This window comes from Balaenoptera musculus, chromosome 12 (genome assembly GCF_009873245.2).
Source record: "Balaenoptera musculus isolate JJ_BM4_2016_0621 chromosome 12, mBalMus1.pri.v3, whole genome shotgun sequence".
NCBI classification, from domain to species: domain Eukaryota; kingdom Metazoa; phylum Chordata; class Mammalia; order Artiodactyla; family Balaenopteridae; genus Balaenoptera; species Balaenoptera musculus.
Window position 1 is genome coordinate 18,979,701 of NC_045796.1, and position 19,093 is coordinate 18,998,793.

At 37.3% G+C, this 19,093-nt stretch overlaps 1 long non-coding RNA gene across 1 annotated transcript in view; it reads left to right on the top strand.

Moving 5' to 3' along the window:
* The window catches only part of LOC118905317, a 186,432-nt gene that overhangs the window by 151,630 nt on the left and 15,709 nt on the right, over positions 1 to 19,093 (top strand). Inside the window, exon 3 of the long non-coding RNA XR_005022202.1 lies at positions 3,497 to 3,599. This is a non-coding gene — a long non-coding RNA (uncharacterized LOC118905317). The remainder of the gene's footprint in view (positions 1 to 3,496; positions 3,600 to 19,093) is intronic.

Genomic DNA, 19,093 nt, shown 5'->3' on the forward strand with positions numbered 1-19,093 from the left:
ATACATAAAATGAGCTAAAAAGTAGATTGAGACTTGGAAAAGTATCTGGCAATCAAGATACATTCAAATGTTGGCCATTTTATAATTTTCTTTATTTAAAAACTATCGATAGCCTGTTAGGTGGGTCCTGTACAACCTCAGGAAGTAAAGACATTTTTCCTTGGTTACATCTGTTTCAGTTCCTTTATCTGTGCCCAATCCTACAGGGCTTTGCTGTCACCAAAGTTTCCAAGCTGCAAATTGAATTGATAAAATAATTCCCCATGATTGCTTAAGATGTTTCTCTCCAGGAACATTTGCATTTTTATAAGAGACACTGGAAGATACAAAAACATCCTAGTTCTAATAATTAATTGCTGTTTCTGGCCTTTTGGGCAGGCCTGCTATGCTGTACAACTCCAGGGGATGTCATACTTGGCAGCCAGTGATGGTAATAGTTTGATATAGTGGTTTTCAAACCTTGCTCACTGGCATCTCTGGAATTATGTAGGGAATAGAAAGAGAAAACTCAAAGGGCCCTGTTTCCCCCTACCACCTATAGGATCTTCTATCTGATTTCCATACTGGACATCTGTCTACTTTAAAAAGAAGGTTTGAAGTCCACAGGTTTAGGGTAAGATCACTTTTTTTAAATGAATGAATTTATAGAATGGAAAGGTCTTCTCACCAGGAGAGTATTGAAATCCTGGTGGCTTCGACAAAACTAGTCTGCTCTGGGATAATGCATAGGAACCTCATGATCATGTAGCCTGTTATTGTTGACAGTGTACATTTTCACTTCATCTTTGCCAGGTGATCTGGACCCCTTGTGGCTTGGTGAAAACCAAGTGCCATTGTGTGATTGATACAGTTGAATACTGAGACAGTTAATTTCTTCAAATGCCAAAGGTCTCTTGAATTTCCTATCCACAAATATGTTTATTTAGCAAATCAAAGGGACTTACATAAAACTTCTTTTTCTGATTATGGAAAAAATAGAATAAAATTTTTATGTTCTCTCCATTCTCTACTTTTGACCTTTAGGATCTCACCTTTCAGTCTTTTTTTTTTTTTTTTTTTTTAACGTTCACAGAATGTGCGCACATTTTAAATATGGTCATTCACTATTAGAACTTGAAGAGGGTATCTTGATCACCTCCCACCAGGGAAGAGATTTCTCTTTATCACATGTCATAGAAGCCTACATCTTAAAATGCTACAAATGGAAATATATTGTAAAATTTCTTTAAAATACAGAGCACATCCTGTAGAGACTGGCATCTGAAAATTGCCTGAGTTAAGTTACATAAAATGCCTGAGATAGTGTAAGGTAAAGGTTGGGTCCTCATGTGAAAATGACAGGAGACGTCAGCAGTGGAAAGATTGCAGGGGTGGAAAGAATGCCTATACTACCGGCTATTGTCTTTTCTCATCAAAAGCCTTATTTTCCCTTCCTGTGAGTAGATCTAAGCCCCATCCACTTTACTGGTCCAACCAGTTATGTTCACTGCTTCTGATACTTTCTCTGCTTCACTGGCCTATGGTGATGAATCATCAACACAGAACACAGTAAACCCCCATTCATTCATTTTGGAATGGCTGGCCAAAATAACTGAGTAGGACATTGGTTGTACTTTCAAGGTGGAAAGAGATCAAGAACTGTCTGTGATCCCCAATCCTGGTCAATCCTTTAAACAGATTCCAAAGGGAGCTTATAGTTTGCTTGTATTTATGAATTTTGTAGTTTTCTTGTGTGGATGACTTTCTACCTTGCAATGGAGTGATGGTTGTGATGGAGCATAGGAAGGAACACATTCACAAGGATATTCAGGCCAACATCATCTCAGTGTAGTGACCTCCTAGATGGAACTGAGAGCCTTTCTAACCAGGAATATGTACGTAAAATCCCAGAACAGGTTCTTCCTTGCAGGACCTGGATTGTAGTATAAATCTGGGCCAGTCACTACAACCAACATTACTGGGGTATTGTGATTTGTCAAGATTTGGTTCCAAGGCCACCTCTAGTGACCAGGGAACTAGGTTATTATGGCACCCTCACCAGGATTGAGTAGAAATGATAAGGGGAAGTTCATAAGAGGAAAGAGGTTACTGTTGACAGAAGTGCAAGAAGTGATGCTATACATGTGAAAACAGCGGCTGTCCCTAAGTCCCTCGGCACATTGGAATCACCTGGGAAGGTTTAAATAATACTGACATCTGAGTCTCACCTCCAGTGATTCTGATTTAGTTCTTCCTGGGTATGGCCTGGGCACTGGGGTTTTAAAAAGCTCCCCAGGTGATTCTAATGTGCAACCAGAGTTCAGGACTCCTTGCTTAGTTGTTTTTCCAGATCATCATTTTACACATTACCAAAAATTAATCCTTCTAAGTCTCAGTCCTCTGCTCCAAACAAGATTCCACGTGAGTGTGTTCAAGACTCACTAGAATTTGACTTTAACTTCCCTTTCTGGTCTTATTTTCCACTACTCTTTTATTTTATGCACCAGCAAATGGGGGGTGTTTGCTGGTCTCCAGACATCTGTAAAACACTTGTGGTTTCTCGTGGTAATTATCCCATTTCTTCGACTTAGAACAGAGCTGTCCAATGAATCTTTTTGCAGTGATGGAAATATTCTTCTACACTGTCCAATATGGTCACCACTAGCTACGTGTGGCTATTGAGCACTTGAAGCTAGTGTGACTGAAATTTAAATTTTATTTCCGTTTACTTAACTTTAATTTAAATAGCCATATGTGGCTATAGGCTACTGTATTCAGACAGGACAGATAGAATGTTTTATTCATTTCATCTCAGTCAACATTCTGTCAAAATTTACGAGGTCCATTTTGTATAACCCACCTGCCCTGGGGTCTTTCCTGAAGTCTCCAGCTAAGAAACTTCATTGTGTTAGTTACTGAGAGCTTTAACTGGACCCTGGAAGTGGCACGTACCTATCCTGCCCCATGTTGTTCTTTCTGTCACCCCTGACCCCACTCCAGATGTTAGAAATGTATTGAGAGAAGGGACTAATTAGAGAGCTTGTGCTTAATAAAAACTCAATGAGCGTTTGTTGAATAAATGCAAAGTTGCACCAACCATAAATGTCTGAATGCACTTATGTACTGCAGAAAGCGTAGATATTACTAGGCAACAGATACATACCCATTGAGGTTCATGTGTTCAAAAGTGTAGCCAGTTAGATGCCACGTGTCCTGGCTGTATGAGAGAAACTGGGTCAGTAGAATAGGTGGGAGAGAATGACTAATTTATAAAGTAACCACAGGGTGTTAGCCTATTTTATTTGGCTTGGAGGCAAAAATAATTGTGGAGACCAGAAGTACTAATGATTTTTATTAAAGTAAGTGAGGGGGCGTGGCCACTCAGAGTACACTAACACTTTATGTAGAATTCTGGGATCAGTCCTGGTGAAATAGTGATAAATTCATCCTGACCCATGCTTTTTTTCCAGAATTAGTTTGTAAAATGATGAACTCTCACTTCCTAAATTTTCTGCAGATTCTACCATTGCTGGGGAAATGTCACTGTTAGAGAATAGAAAATTATTATTCCAAAGAGTACTGAAGACTGACTGAATGAGGTCTGGAACATTATTGAAATGGTAAGATAAACTCAAGTACTTTCTGATAAAAGAAAAATTCTTTTTAAAAAATGTGGTCCCTTCTGAATTATGGCCAAATGTCACCGAATCATTTTCAGTGAAATTTTATCTATTAATGGGGAGGAGATGGGACGAGGCTCTGAGCTCCTCCTGGCAGCCCTGCAGCTGAGGCTGTTCTCCCTTGAGAGAGCTGGTAATGGAAGCAGCTGAAGCTGGAGGTCATTAACATTTTGAGAACACCACAAACTGACTGTGTAATATTATGACATTTCATCCTGAGACATTTAATCTCTTTTAATCAGTGTTTATGTTGGGGATACTTCACAGTTATTTGCTTTTGCATAAAAAATGAAACACTTTGGCATGTCATTAACATAAGACTGGTTTACTTTATTACTCATTGCAATTGTTTCTAGATCTCTCTCTCTCTCCCTCCCTTCCCCTGTTCCTCTCTCCTCTCCCTTCCTCCTTTTCGTCTCTTTTCCCCCTTTTCCTCTCTTCATTGTTTCTGGCTTTTGCTTTCACCTATACTATTTTTGAAAGCCCTTCAATTTTCCCTTTGCTGATATTCTTCCTGGATGTTAGTGATCTGAGGTTCTCATGCCACCTTCTTAGTAAACTTTCACTGGAGAGTCTGGAAGAAAACCCACCTCACCTCTCTGAAAAATGCTCATGGTCCCCATCATCCTAAGTAAGGAGCCACTTGTTCCCCTCTGAATGTTCCTCCAGGGATGACTTCCCTGCACGTACTTTTCTTCTCCCCTAACCCCCCACCCCACTCCCCACCCGCTACTCCCCCTTTGCTTCTCTCATTTGCTTCGGAATAGTGTCATAAGCTTCACGAATCTGTCTCATGTCTCCAATTCTTTTTTCCTCCTTGTGAGTGAGGCGCTTTGTCTTACTTTAAAGCTAATTAACTTTTCTTCCCCTGCAAAACCTTTTCATTAAATTCAAAACTGATAATTGTTGATTATTTTATATTAGACAAAGGATATATTCCTGAGCGTAAGCAAGTAGTTCCACATTTCAACCCACGAACTAGGTGTAATTTTCTTTATTTAAAACAAATGAGCACTTATGTTATAAATTATAAATTATAAAAATTATAAATTATAAAAAGTTATAAATAAATAAATTATATTTATTTATTTTAATATAAATAAATATTTTAATTTTAAAAGTTATAAATAAATAAATTATATTAATTAATTTATTTTATTAATGTATATATTTATAAATTATTATATGTTATAAATTATAAATCATAAATTATAAATTATAAAAATTATAAATTATAAAAAGTTATAAATAAATAAATTGTTAGTGTGCCAAGTCGTCAAAAACCTAGTCTCAGTTTAGGGAAGTGTTTCTCAGCCTTGACATTGCTGACATTTGGGGCTGGGTGAGTCTTTGTATGGGGGGTGCCGTTCTGTGCACCGTAGAATGTTCAGCAGCATCTCTGACCTCTGCCTATCAGATTCCAGCAGCACCTCCCACTTGTGACAACAAAACATGTCTCCAGGTATAGCCAAATGTCTGCTGGGGAGCAAGATAGTCCCGCATTGAGAGCCCATGTGTTTAGTGGAGTGCCTCTTCCTTTCTGTGGGGTGATGTCTAAGAGCGAGGGCAGAGACTTGAGGGATGGAGAAGACCTTTCCTTGAAATCATTCTTCATCTACATAGACTCATAGGAGGGGTCTCTGTTCCCATTTTGACTTTGGGCCCCTGGTGCATCTACTACGATCTTACAAACGACTTTCAGAGCAGCTGTCTCTGCTCTGCTCTCAGGCACAAAGCTCTTCCTGCATTATTGCAAGATGCTCTGTTAGGTGGCCTCAGGCTTGTCCTGGTGCCATGCTGGGGAGCCAAGCTGAGGGACAGGACACAGGAATCTTGCTGGTTCCAGGCACTTCCCTGGGGCTAGGGGCCCAGTTCTGTCTGATGTGGGGTTCCCAGTTCCATCTGCGGAGACCGTTCTACAGGAAACAGAGCTTAGGAACCCACCATCATTTAACTTGGATTCTGCCATGTCTCTTGTTCCCCGCAGTCATGGCCACTTTTATGTAGTCTGAGGACAAGCTGGCCTGGCTCTTTATCTGGTTTTCTGGAGATGATGTTTTATGGCTTAGAAGTTACATACTTCATAGTGATGCTTTTAACACCAAAAAGATTTTCTCTGCCATATTACCCCTTCCCTGAGGCAATGACTTCTACTGAATGAATGGGTGGGAAAAAAAGGATACAAGAAAATGAGAGAAAAAATTTTGGTTAAAATTTCAATTATTAAAAAAAAAACATCACATTTTTATTCCAGTGCTATATTACCATAGGAATATAAATATTTGGAAAACTAGATAAAGAGTCATTTTATCCTCAGCCTATAGAAGGATGATTGGGACTGTTGGGGACCAAGATATTCCCAGGGAAGCAAAGAGTTTAGCTAATGGTGGACTCCTGAGCTGGGTGTCCTGTGGGTAGGACTCCCACGATGGAATTGGGAATTTAAGATGATGTAGTATGATTTCACCTGTGCGCTATGGTTTTGCTTTGTTTAATGAGCCAAGGGTTCCTTAGTAATCCTCTGCAGTTCTGGGCATCTGGTGATCATTGCTCTTTGCAAGGCCTCTGGTCCACTCCTCACTCCCAATTCCCCAATGTATATTTGGTTTATATTCTTCTTTTTTTTTTTTAATTAATTAATTAATTTATTTATTTATGGCTGTGTTGGGTCTTCGTTTCTGTGCGAGGGCTTTCTCTAGTTGCGGCAAGTGGGGGCCACTCTTCATCACGGTGCGCGGGCCTCTCACTATCGCGGCCTCTCTTGTTGCGGAGCACAGGCTCCAGACGCGCAGGCTCAGTAGTTGTGGCTCACGGGCCTAGTTGCTCCGCGGCATGTGGGATCTTCCCAGACCAGGGCTCGAACCCTTGTCCCCTGCATTGGCAGGCAGATTCTCAACCACTGCGCCACCAGGGAAGCCCTATAGTCTTCTTTTCTAAAGTATTAGTGTAAGCCATGAATTATTTCATGAGTTGTAATTTACATAGATGGTATTGGGTTCCTTATTTTTTTCACTCAACACTCTGTATTTAGAATATGATGGGTCTAAAGTGTTATCTCTTTTTTGTTTTAAAGTGCGTTCCTCTGATTACCAATGATTTTTGGCACCTATCATATATTGGGTTTCTTTGGCTCTGAATTGACTCAAATATCCTTTACTCATTTTTAAAATTTGAGATTCTGATGCTTTTTTCATATGCATGAGTTTCTTGTATATTCTAGATAATAATTTCCTTGTGGTTTTAGACCTGGCAAATATCATCTCTCTGCAACAGCTTTATGTTAACTTTATTCACAGAAATTCTTAATTTGATGTGATTAAAACTATTAACGATGCTTTTGGAATTTTAAGTTCTTCCCTGACCCTAGGGCACATTATCTTCTGCCTTTATGGTTTCTTTTGGCTTATTTCTTTAATATACGTGCATTCCATTCTTGTAGGTGGTAATAGGTATGGATTTTTTTCCATAATGAGCAGCTTTCCTATCAAAGTTTACTAAACAGTCTGACTTGTAGTACCACCTTTATTAAGCAATAAATTCTGAGATATGAGTCTATCTTACAGCCATCCTGGTCTGTAGGTCAATTTGTCTATTTTTGTATTAATATTATACTGTTTGTATTATAATGACCTTCTAGGAAGTCTTAGTAACTGTTAGGCCAAGTGTCCATCTCATATGCTTATCATGGTGATGTTGTCTAGAATCATAACTCAGGGCTGCTTGTAAGCATCACTTTGGGGACTAGGATTTCAACATATGAATTTTGGGGGGGGATACAAACATTTAACCCATAGCATAATGACAGAGAGTACATGAATCAAGGGAAACTCTTGAACATTGCTGGTGAGAGTGTACAAAGATACAACCAGTAGGAAAAACAAGTTGGTACTATTTTATAAAGCTCAACATGCACATTGTCCGTAATACACCCATTCTATTCCTGTATGCATTATATACCACAAAGAAATACTTGCTTATGTATCCAAAAGAGAGATAGAAGAATATTTGCACCAGTATCATAACAGCAACAAATTGGCAATAACACAATGTCCTTAGGAAAATGGATGAACAAATTATACAATATTTGTGTAATGAAATATCTTTTCAACAGTGAAGTTGAACTACAACAATGTGTATCACCAAAGGTGAATTAAAAAGTATTATTGAGTGGAAAAAACAAGACTGAAAAGAATGAATTTAAGATTTCAATTTTATAAGTTTCAAAAAATAAGCGAAACTAACATGTATTAAAGAGTGTGATTAAACTGGAGAGGTTGTGGAGAAAAGGGAACCCTCCTACACTGTTAGTGGGAATATAAATTGGTGCAGCCACTATGGAGAATAGTATGGAGGTTCCTCAAAAAACTAAAAATAGAGTTGCCATATGATCCAGCAATCCCATTCCTTGGCATATATCCAGACAAAACTGTAATTCAAAAAGATACATACATCCCTATGTTCATAGCAGCACTATTTACAATAGCCAAGACGTGGAAACAACCTAAATGTCCATCGGCAGATGAATGGGTAAAGAAGATGTGGTATATATATATATATATATATATATATATACATACATACATACATACATACATACATACACAATGGAATATTACTCAGCCATAAAAAATGAAATAATGCCATTTGCAGCTACATGGATGGACCTAGAGATTATCATACTATGCCAAGTAAGTCAGAAAGAGAAAGGCAATTACCATAGGATATCACTTATATGTGGAATCTAAAATATGACACAAATGAACTTATCTATGAAAAAGAAACAGACTCACAGACATAGAGAACAGACTTGTGGTTGCCAAGGGGGAGGAGAGGAAGGGGGGGTTGGACTGGGAGTTTGGGGTTAGCGGATGCAAACTATTATATATAGAATGGATAAACAACAAGGTCCTACTGTATAGCGTAGGAAACTATATTCAATATCCTGTAGTAAACCATAATGGAATGGAGTTTAGTAATAAACTCACTAACTCAGGTTAGTGAGTTTTACTGATGAAGAATGAGAAAGGAGAAAAGGATGAGGGAGAACGAAGAAGTGTCAATGGTTTGGATATTTTCTTTTTTAATTGGTGGTTGTTCATGGGTTTTTGCTTTTCTTTTATGTTCATAACTTGTATATGTCACATACATTCCTTTCACATATCAGATATTCCAAAATAAAAAAGTCCAAGGCAAGTACGCTTATTAAAATGACAAAAATTGTCAACATGTGCTGTTTTTTCCATTATTCTAAAATAATCCCTTCCTCCTTGAAAATCACTTTCTATCTTCTTTTACCTCCTTTGTACTTTTTTTAAAAATCAAATTTTATTGTTTTATTTTGTATTTATTTTAGTTTAAGTTTTTAATCTGTTTACTCCACTTGATGGTAAGATTTATGCCGCAGTTATTTTCCATTTGATCCCCTCCTATCCATTTCCCATTTTCTTGGAGCTGCAGTATGCTCTCAGAGGCTGAAGACTGTATCACCTTGAATCGTTTGCTCTCATACTTTCGGTTGGATTTGGCCAATGGAAAGCCCTGGTAACCTAGAGGGTGAGAAGAGAGAGAGATTGAGGAGCCTTTTCCTGCAATTTCCTTGTTTTGGGGCAGCACCTATATCCCTTGTGACTATAGTTTCTTCCAGGCATCTCTTCCTCCATGTCTCAAAGTCTCGTTGGTTTACCATTATGTCCCACTCGCCCATCCAACTTTAGATGTGGTGGTAGCTTCTCACTCTTGCTGGCCTTGGGGTGCCTCAACTCTCCTTATCTAGTTCTGAAACATTTCTTAACGTATCTAAGCAGCTCTTTGATTAAAACCACTTAATTGGTACCATCTTGGGTAAAGTTTTCTTACTGCCAGAATCTTGTTATACACTTGGTCTACCTCAGTCACTGCTGTTTCCTCAACATCTAGAATAATACCTAACATCACAAGTAGTAACTAAAAAAAATTTTTTTTTAAAGAAAGAAAGAATGAGGACAAATACAAAAGATGCACTCACAGTACCTTAGAATTTGAAAGGACTTTAATGGACATGTCATCCAACTTTTCCTGTTATAGGTATGGAAATGGAAACTTGATGAAGCCAAGTTCACTGGAGAGGAAGTCTAGTCCCCTGTGCATAGCACTAGGTACTGATAGGTGTCTTCACGAATAACACAGCACAGAAAATTACCACATGATTGTGTCCCACCAGCAGCAGCTGATTAGGTCAGGGCTGGGAAACAGACACCTGTATTATGGATCTATCTATCGGCTAGTAGCAGCCCATGAGAAATCTGGCATGAGAACTCTACCCAAACAAAATGATGACTAAAGAACACTCAATCAGATTCTTTTCCTTGGAGAATTTGAGTGCAAAATACAAAGAGTGTTCCAGTTGGTGATGAAGGCTGATGCTGGAAAAGATACAGAAGTCGGGTATCAGAGATGATAAGATGGCAGTGGTCAAGAGAAACTGAGTATGCAGAGATTGTGAATACATTCAAGATCAAAGTACAGATATCATGAGTAAGCAGAAACTAAAAGATATCTAGCAGTAGAGCTAGAGAGAGGAGCTGAGCTACAATATTGGCAAGAGCTTGTCTAACTAAAGGATAAGTTAATGTTGATAGTAAAATGACTTTGGATCTTAAACCATCTTCTAATTCTCAAACTCTATTCTTCTCCTTTGAGATCCAGAATATATCTGTTACTGGGTTAGCAAAGATTCCCTTAGTTCTTTTTTCCATATATATATTTTTACAACAAACCCTCATTATCTTAAGTTCTAACAGCTACAAAAACATGGAAAAACCAAAGCTCGGCTCCCAACCTAGTATTTTTCCCACACATCAGTCACATTGAGTTATCAATCAAAATTTTTAATCTCATTTGTGATTTCTTCCTATTCCAGCCTAGTTTAGAGAAAGTTTAAAAACCTATTCTTTGATAGTTTTACCACGCAATAATTGCAGTCTAATATTTCCTTTCTTTCACAACTCTGTGTGAGTTTTGGAAAATATTGATCAATGGCACAGGATAGAAAGCCCAGAGATAAACCCACGCACATATGGTCACCTAATTTATGACAAAGGAGGCAAGAATAGACAAAGGAGGCAAGAACATTCAATGGAGAAAAGACAGCCTCTTCAATATGTGGTGCTGGGAAAACTGGACAGCTACATGTAAAAGAATGAAATTAGAACACTCCTTAACACCATAGACAAAAATAAACTCAAAATGGATTAAAGACCTAAATGTAAGACCGGACACTATAAAACTCTTAGAGGAAAACATAGGAAAAACACTCTTTGACATAAACCACAGCAAGATCTTTTCTGACCTACCTCCTAGAGTAATGAAAATAAAGACAAAAATAAACAAACAGGACCTAATTAAACTTAACAGCTTTTGCACAGCAAAGGAAACCATAAACAAGACAAAAAGACAACCCTCAGAATGGGAGAAAATATTTGCAAATGAAGCAACAACCAAAGGATTAATCTCTAAGATATACAAACAGCTCATGGAGCTCAATATCAAAGAAACAAACAACTCAATCAAAAAATGGTGGAAGACCTAAATAGACATCTCTCCAAGGAGAACATACAAATGGCCAAGGGGCTCATGAAAGGATGCTCAACTTCACTAATTATTAGGGAAATGCAAATCAAAACTACAATGAAGTATCACCTCACAATGGTCAGAATGGCCATCATCAAAAAATGTACAAACTATAAATGCTGGAGAGGGTGTGGAGAAAAGGGAACCCTCTTGCACTGTTGGTGAGAATGTAAATTGATACAGCCACTATGGAGAAGAGTATGGAGGTGCCTTAAAAAACTAAAAATAGAACTACCATATGACCCAGCAATCCCACTACTGGGCATATACCCTGAGAAAACCATAATTCAAAAAGAGTCATGTACCACAATGTTCATTGCAGCAATATTTACAATAGACAGGACATGGAAACAACCTAAATGTCCAACGACAGATGAATGAATAAAGAAGATGTGGTATATATATACAGTGGAATATTACTCAGCCATGAAAAGGAACAAAATTGGGTCATTTGTAGAGATGTGGATGGACTTAGAGTCTGTCATACGGAGTGAAGTAAGCCAGAAAGAGAAAAACAAATATTGTATATTAATGCATATATGTGGAATCTAAAAAAATGGTACAGATGAACCTGTTTTCAGGGCAGGAATAGAGATGCAGACATAGAGAACGGACTTGTGGACATAGGGAGGGAAAGAGAGAGGGTGGGACAAATTGGGAGATTAGGAATGACATATATACACCACCATGCATAAAATAAATAGCTAGTGGGAACATGCTGTAAAACACAGGAAGCTCAGCTCGGTCCTCTGTGATGACCTAGATGGCTGGGAAGAGGGGGGTGGGAGGGAGGACCAAGAGGGAGGAGATATATGTATACATATAGCTGACTCACGTAATTGTACAGCAGAAACTAACACAACATTGTGAAGCAATTATACGCCAATAAAAAAAATTAAAAAGAAAAGGAAAAAATATATTGACAACAAACAGAAGTTATTCCGATGGGTAGACTCAAATTTCCCCAAATCCATTGTATATATTTTTTTACAGATTATCTAAATTTTAGGTGAAGAAATAGAAAAATATCAACCTCTGGGAGATGACAGTGAGGAGGGTTACCTAAAAGATCAGTTATTTCATTCTTTCAAAATTTTAATCTCTAGTATCCAAAATCCCAAGCAGAACCACTCTGAGAATAGAATCTCAGGTGGAGAGGCAGCTCAATAGGGGAACAAGACAGCGAATGAAGTGATAATGCATGAAGCAGAGAGGACTCAGAATGCAGCAGCATTAGGATTGTATAAAGAGCAGCCTGGGAGAGAGGAATTCATGCTTTTGGGCAGATTCATAAAGGGGTGATTAGTATGAGCAAAATGTAGGAGTGTCATTTATCTTGATTGTCCCAAAGCCCTTGACAGAATATTTTCCTGAAGACTCTTTCACAAAAAGTGAACTCAAATTGCCTTGAAAATTGGCTGATGAGTCCAAAAAAAAAAAAAGATAAATAGCAAATGTATCTACTTTTAGGGAAGTAGCTGAAAATGATAAAGAACTGACATCATTTTTTTAGTCTTCTCACATTTTCAAAAGTTAGCTGAGAAAGTAGTTTTCAAAATGTGTGATGAGCTAAACGTATTGTGTGTTAGGTTCCCTGAGTGCAGTGGTCATATATTCTGAGCCAAAATGAGGAAGGGCTTATGTTGCTTCTGGGTGCAAGAGGTGGCGAGATGCCATTTGGAAGCCAACTTATTAGAATTTCTGCCACGTTCTCTACTGTGTATGGGAATTTCAGGACAAACTTTTAAATAAAGATAATTCGAGAAAATTCTAGATGTATGTTTTCAAGCAGTGAGATTTGTGATTACTGATATCAAGGAGCTTAGAATCTGGGATAAGGAAGTTGAGATGTGCTCACCACACCTTAAACATGATAAAACAATTTCAGAAACCTGGAGATAACAGAACATATTAACATCATTTCTGGTTTTCTTTTTTCTCTCCATTCTAACCCTTTCTTCTTCTAATAATCTGAGAGTGTTTAAAATGTAAATTGGATCATGTCATTAACCTTAAAATCCTTCAAAGACCTTCCATTGCACTTTGCAAATAATTCAGAGATCTTGTTAATCATTGTATTTTCTACTTGTCCCTACCTAGATGGTGGTAGGAATGTAGTGACAATTCCTATCAATAAAAATGGTTAATGTGGCTGACATAGAAAACGGACTCTAAAACATCAGCTATTTTAGTGCTTGGGTCTGATTGGTTCACCAAAACCAAGGATGCATTTCATTTTGACCACATTATAACCACTCTAAATGGTTATGCCAGTTGTGATCTGCACAACTTGAAGGGTAGTGACTGAAGGAAAAATGCACAGTGTAAGAGTTGTGAGTTAAGTTTTATTCAGGGCCTTACTGAGGACTAGGGCCTGGGAGACAGCCACTCAGTAGCTCTGAGGAAGTTGTTCTGAAGAGGTAGGAGGAGAAGCCGGTTTATATGTGATTTTTTGGCTAGAGAACATGTGCTCTCAAGTATATATCTTGGTAAAAGATTACTGCTAGTCAAGAAGAGATATCTCAGGTTAATGATCTTAGTGCTTTTCTATGTAGTAGAAGATGCAAGAATCTGGGTTCATTAAAATCCTTCCAGAGATACACATCTATCTAAGGGGGCTGCTTGTCCAAAGCACAGAGTGCCTCATACTGTTATCTTAATTTCCTCTCAGAGTGCACTGCTGGTCAGGACTGCAGCAGGTTGCAATTTTAACCCTTACAGAATTGAGTAGTAGACAAAGATGCTCTTTGTTCTTCTCTGTTTTCAGTTCTACAGTGAGTACATAGGTATCTGAGAACTTTCCCACATGTAAGAAGTCTGTGAGTTTTCAGAGCCTTGAAAGTGGGTGCTTAGCTTTATTTGTCTTTCTATTCCTTACAGAGTCTATTATTTTACCTGAGACTGAATTGGGAATTAGTTCATATTTATTCATTTAATGGAATTTTAAAATAATCATGTGTGTTCTTATATGTTCTCATGTTGAAATAATTTCAGTTTATAAACTAATATTTTATTTTTTTAATTTTTAAAATTAATTAATTTATTTTTGGCTGCATTGGGTCTTCATTGCTGCACACAGGCTTTCTCTAGCTGTGGTGAGCGGGGGCTGCTCTTTGTTGCGGCACACTGGCTTCTCATTGCGGTGGCTTCTCTTGTTGCGGAGCATGGGCTCTAGGCATGCAGGCTTCAGTAGTTGTGGCACGCAAGCTCAGTAGTTGTGGCGCACGGACTTAGTTGCTCCGCAGCATGTGGGATCTTCCTGGACCAGGGCTCAAACCCGTGTCCCCTGCACTGGCAGGCGGACTCCCAATGACTGCACCACCAGGGAAGTCCCCAAAGTAATATTAATATTTTAATAATGCATACTTGGTCAGTGTATTTTAAAAAGTCAAAACAAAGAAACATAAAAATGACTCCTATATACATTAAAAATGTTAAATTTTAAGACATGAAGTGTGCATTCATTCAACGATCTTTTGAGATAGTGCTCAGGCCTATTCTTTGACCATTTAGACTCTATTCTTTGTGTCCATTGATAAAAGTTCTGATTTATTTTATTACATCAATCATAAGGTATGACCCTAAATTTCCATATTCTTGAAAGTAGAATAAGAAGTTAGATACTTCTGACACAATACCAATGTCAGAATCCCTTTAGATTTTTTATCTTCTTTCCCCTTAACCTCATATAATTGTCTTGTCCACAACTCATTTGATAGTGACTTTTTTGCCTATTTTTGAATCTTTCTAAACCATTCAACTTCAAATTGATGGAAACAATTCAATTTCTCCCACTTACATTTTTAGTTTATTTACTAATAAATTTAATTACATGCTTATAATTACCAGTAAAATCCACCTAAAGAGTTTGGGAATAGACATCAACTCTTAGTAAGCATATCACTCAAAGATAGGAACAGAATGTCAACATTTAAAAGGTGTATTCGTTTGAGCATTCATCCTGTAGCAGAGCTGTGGGTAAGCAGAATCTGTTAACCTGAGGTCAGTTTGGGGAACTTCTATTGTTTTGTAATTGTAATTACATTTTAATTACATGATGAATAAGAATGTCTAAATAGGGGCTTCCCTGGTGGCACAGTGGTTAAGAATCCGCCTGCCAATGCAGGGGACACGGGTTCGAGCCCTGGTCCGGGAAGATCCCACATGCCGCGGAGCAACCAAGCCCGTGCGCCACAACGACTGACCCCGCGCTCTACAGCCCGCGAGCCAAAAACTATTGAAGCCCACGTGCCACAACTACTGAGCCCGCACACCTAGAGCCTGTGCTCCGCAACAAGAGAAGCCATCGCGATGAGAAGCCCGCGCACCACAATGAAGAGTAGCCCCCGCTCGCCGCAACTAGAGAAAGCCCGTGTGCAGCAACGAAGACCCAACACAGCCAAAAATAAATAAGTAAAATAAATTAAAAAAAAAAAAAAAGAATGTCTAAATAATGAATAGAGTCTAAAAGAGTAAACACAACATATCCTAAAGAGTCGCAATATTTAGGCTACAAAGAACTCTACACTCTGGACCACACACTGATCTTAACTAATTTGGGGTATGACTATGGCTTTAAGATGAAGGAGTGCAGCCATTAAATTTGTGAATCAGGATCCTTTGTACACTATTCATTTAAGAAAGTGTTGACTTTAAAAAGTGGTGACTGAAGATGGTTTTCAAGAGCAAGTGGAAGAAGTGTGAAATTCACAATCATTTACACTTTGATGCTAATGGCGTCAATGAAAATAACTTTTGCACATAGCACATTTAAAAAGGTTTTCAGGAACATTATCTCATTTGAACCTTGCACGCTGTGAGCTCAGTACTGTGAGTACAGTCATTCTCCTGGTTTCTTAGATGAGGGAGCTGAGGCACAAGGAGACTAAGCGATTTGTCATAGGTTTTAGAATATTAATACACAACTGTCACTCAAATCACATCATTTCAATTTTTGTTTTTCCCTGCTAAAGCTTGTTGTACAATAAATTGTCTTGAGCAGAGTAAATTTTCCTTCTGCAAAAGGGGGAAAAAAAGCAATGAATTATTATTATTGTTGATTTAACTCCATTACCACATGCTGACTACCCTAAAACTGCATTTCTCTGTATAGGTCTGTCTTCCCTACTAGATGAGCTACAGGAGAACAGTGACCTTCTCCAGTTTGAATGCCAGTCCTCCTTATCTAGTATGAGTCTGGTGACATTAATTTGGCTGAGCTGAATTCTAAGAGATAGCGCTTTATCCATTTTAGAAATAAGAATACATTTTAGGAGCATGTTGTATTATTTCTAAGCAAAATTTGATGTTTTATAAAAATGGGAGAAAGGAAAATCTGAGAGATTTGAGGAGGAAGAATATTTCAGACCTTTTAAAAGAGAACCTCAGAATATGGTAAGTCATGTTATCATCCTCATGTTCTTCATCCTTATGTTTACTACTTAAATCTATGGTTTTTCTATTTTTAATTCACCATCTTATTCTTTATTTTTATTAATTTCTTCCTGCTTTCTTTATGTGTGTTTTTTTAATTGACATGTAATTGACTTACAATATTATATTAGTTTCAGATGTATGACATATTGATTCAATAATTTTATACATTACAAAATGATCACCACAATGAGTCTAGTTACCATCTGTTGCCATACAAAGTTATTACAATATTATTGTTATTACAATATTATTGACTGTGTTTCCTATGCTGTACATTACATGGCTGTGACTTATTTATTTTATAACTGGAAGTTTGTACCTCATAATCCCCATTCACTTATTTCTCCCATCTTCCGCATCCTCTTCCCCTCTGGCAACCACCAGCTTGTTCTCTATATCTATTAAGTCAGCTTCTGTTTTGTTACATTTGATCATTAGTTTTTTTTTTCTTTAAGCGTCTACGTATAAGTGGTAACATAGATCATTTGTTTTTCTCTGTCTGATTTATTTGACTCAGCATAATACTCTCTGGGTCCACCCATGTTGTTGCAAATGGCAAGACTTTATTCTTTTTATGAGTAATATTCCAGTGTATGAATACACCATATCTTCTTTATTTATTCATCTATCAGTGGACACAAGTTGTTTCCATATCTTGGCTATTTTACATAATGCTGCTATGAACATTGGAGAGTATATATATTTTTGAATTAGTGCTTTCATTTCTTTGAATAAATACCCAAAAGTGGAATTGCTGGATCATTTAGTAGTTCTATTTTTAATTTCTTGAGGAAACTTCATACCGGTTCTAGAGTGACCGTATCAATTTACATTCCCACCAACAGTGCACTAAGGTTCATTTTTCTCCACATACTTGCGAACACTTGTTATTTCTTGTCTTTTTGATAGTAGCCACCCTAATAGGTGTGAGATGATATCTCTTTGTGGTTTTGATTTGCATTCCCTTCATGATTAGTGATGTTGAGCATCTTTTCACATGCCTGTTGGCCATCTGTGTGTCTTCTTTGGAAAAATGTCTATTCAGGTCCTCTGCCCATTTTTTAAAATTGGAACTGTTTGGGTTTTTTTTGATATTGAGTTGTATGAGTTTTATATATTTTGGATAATTAATCCCTGATCAAACGTATCATTGTAGATATCCCCCCATCAGTAGGCTATCTTTTCATTTTGTTGATGGTTTCCTTCAGTGTGCAAAACCTTTTTATTTCAATGTAGTTCTTTTTGTTCATTTTTGCTTTTGTTTCCCTTATCTGAAGGAGACGATACAAAAAATATTGCAGAGGACCAACGTCAAGAGCGTACGCCCATGTTTTCTTTAGGAGTTTTATGGTTTACATCCTACATTTAAGTCTTTTAGTCAATTTTGAATTTATTCTTATTATAAGTGTAAAAGAAAATGGTCTAGTTTCATTCTTTTGATTGTAGCTGTCCAGTTTTCCCAACATTGTTTATTGAAGAGACTGTCTTTTCTCCATTGTATGTTCTTATCTCCTTTGTCATAGGTTAATTGACCATATAAGCTTAGGTATACTTCTCGGCTCTATTCTGTTCCATTGATCTACATGTCTGTTTATGTACCAGTACCATACTGTTTGATTACTATAGCTTTTGTAGTATAGTTTGAAATCAGGGTGCATGATACCTCTAGCTTTGTTCTTCTTTCTCAAGGCTTCTTTGGCTATCTGTGGTCTTTTGTGGTCCATATAAATTTTAGGATTCTTTGTTCTAGTTCTGTGAAAAATGCCATGGGTATTTTGATAGGGATTGCATTTAATCTGTAGATTGCTTTGGGTAATATGGGTACTTTAACAATATTAATTCTTCCAATCCATGAGCACAATATATCATTTCAGTTGTTTGTGTTGCCTTCAGTTTCTTTCATCAGTGTATTATAGTTTTCAGAATATAGATCTTTCACCTCTTGGTTAAATTTATTCCTAGATATTTTATACTTTTTGATGAAATTGTAAATCAGATTATTTTCTTAATTTCTCTTTTTGGTAGTTCATTTTTAGTATATAGAAATACTACAGATTTCTGTATATTAATTTTGTGTCCTGCAAATTTATTGAATTAATTTATTAGTCCTAACATTTTTTGGTGGCATCTTTAGTTTCTCTATATAGAATCAGGTATTCTGAAAACAGTGACAGTTTTATTCTTCCTTTCCAATTTGGATTACTTTAATTTATTTTTCTTGTAAGATTGCTGTGTCTAAACACTCCCAATACTGTGTGAATAAAAGTGGTGGGAGTGGGGCATCCTTGTCTTGTTCCCGATATAGAGGAAAAAAGCTTTTCAGCTTTTCACTATTAAGTATGATGTTAGCTGTGGGCTTGTCTTATGTGACCTTTAATATGTTGAGTATG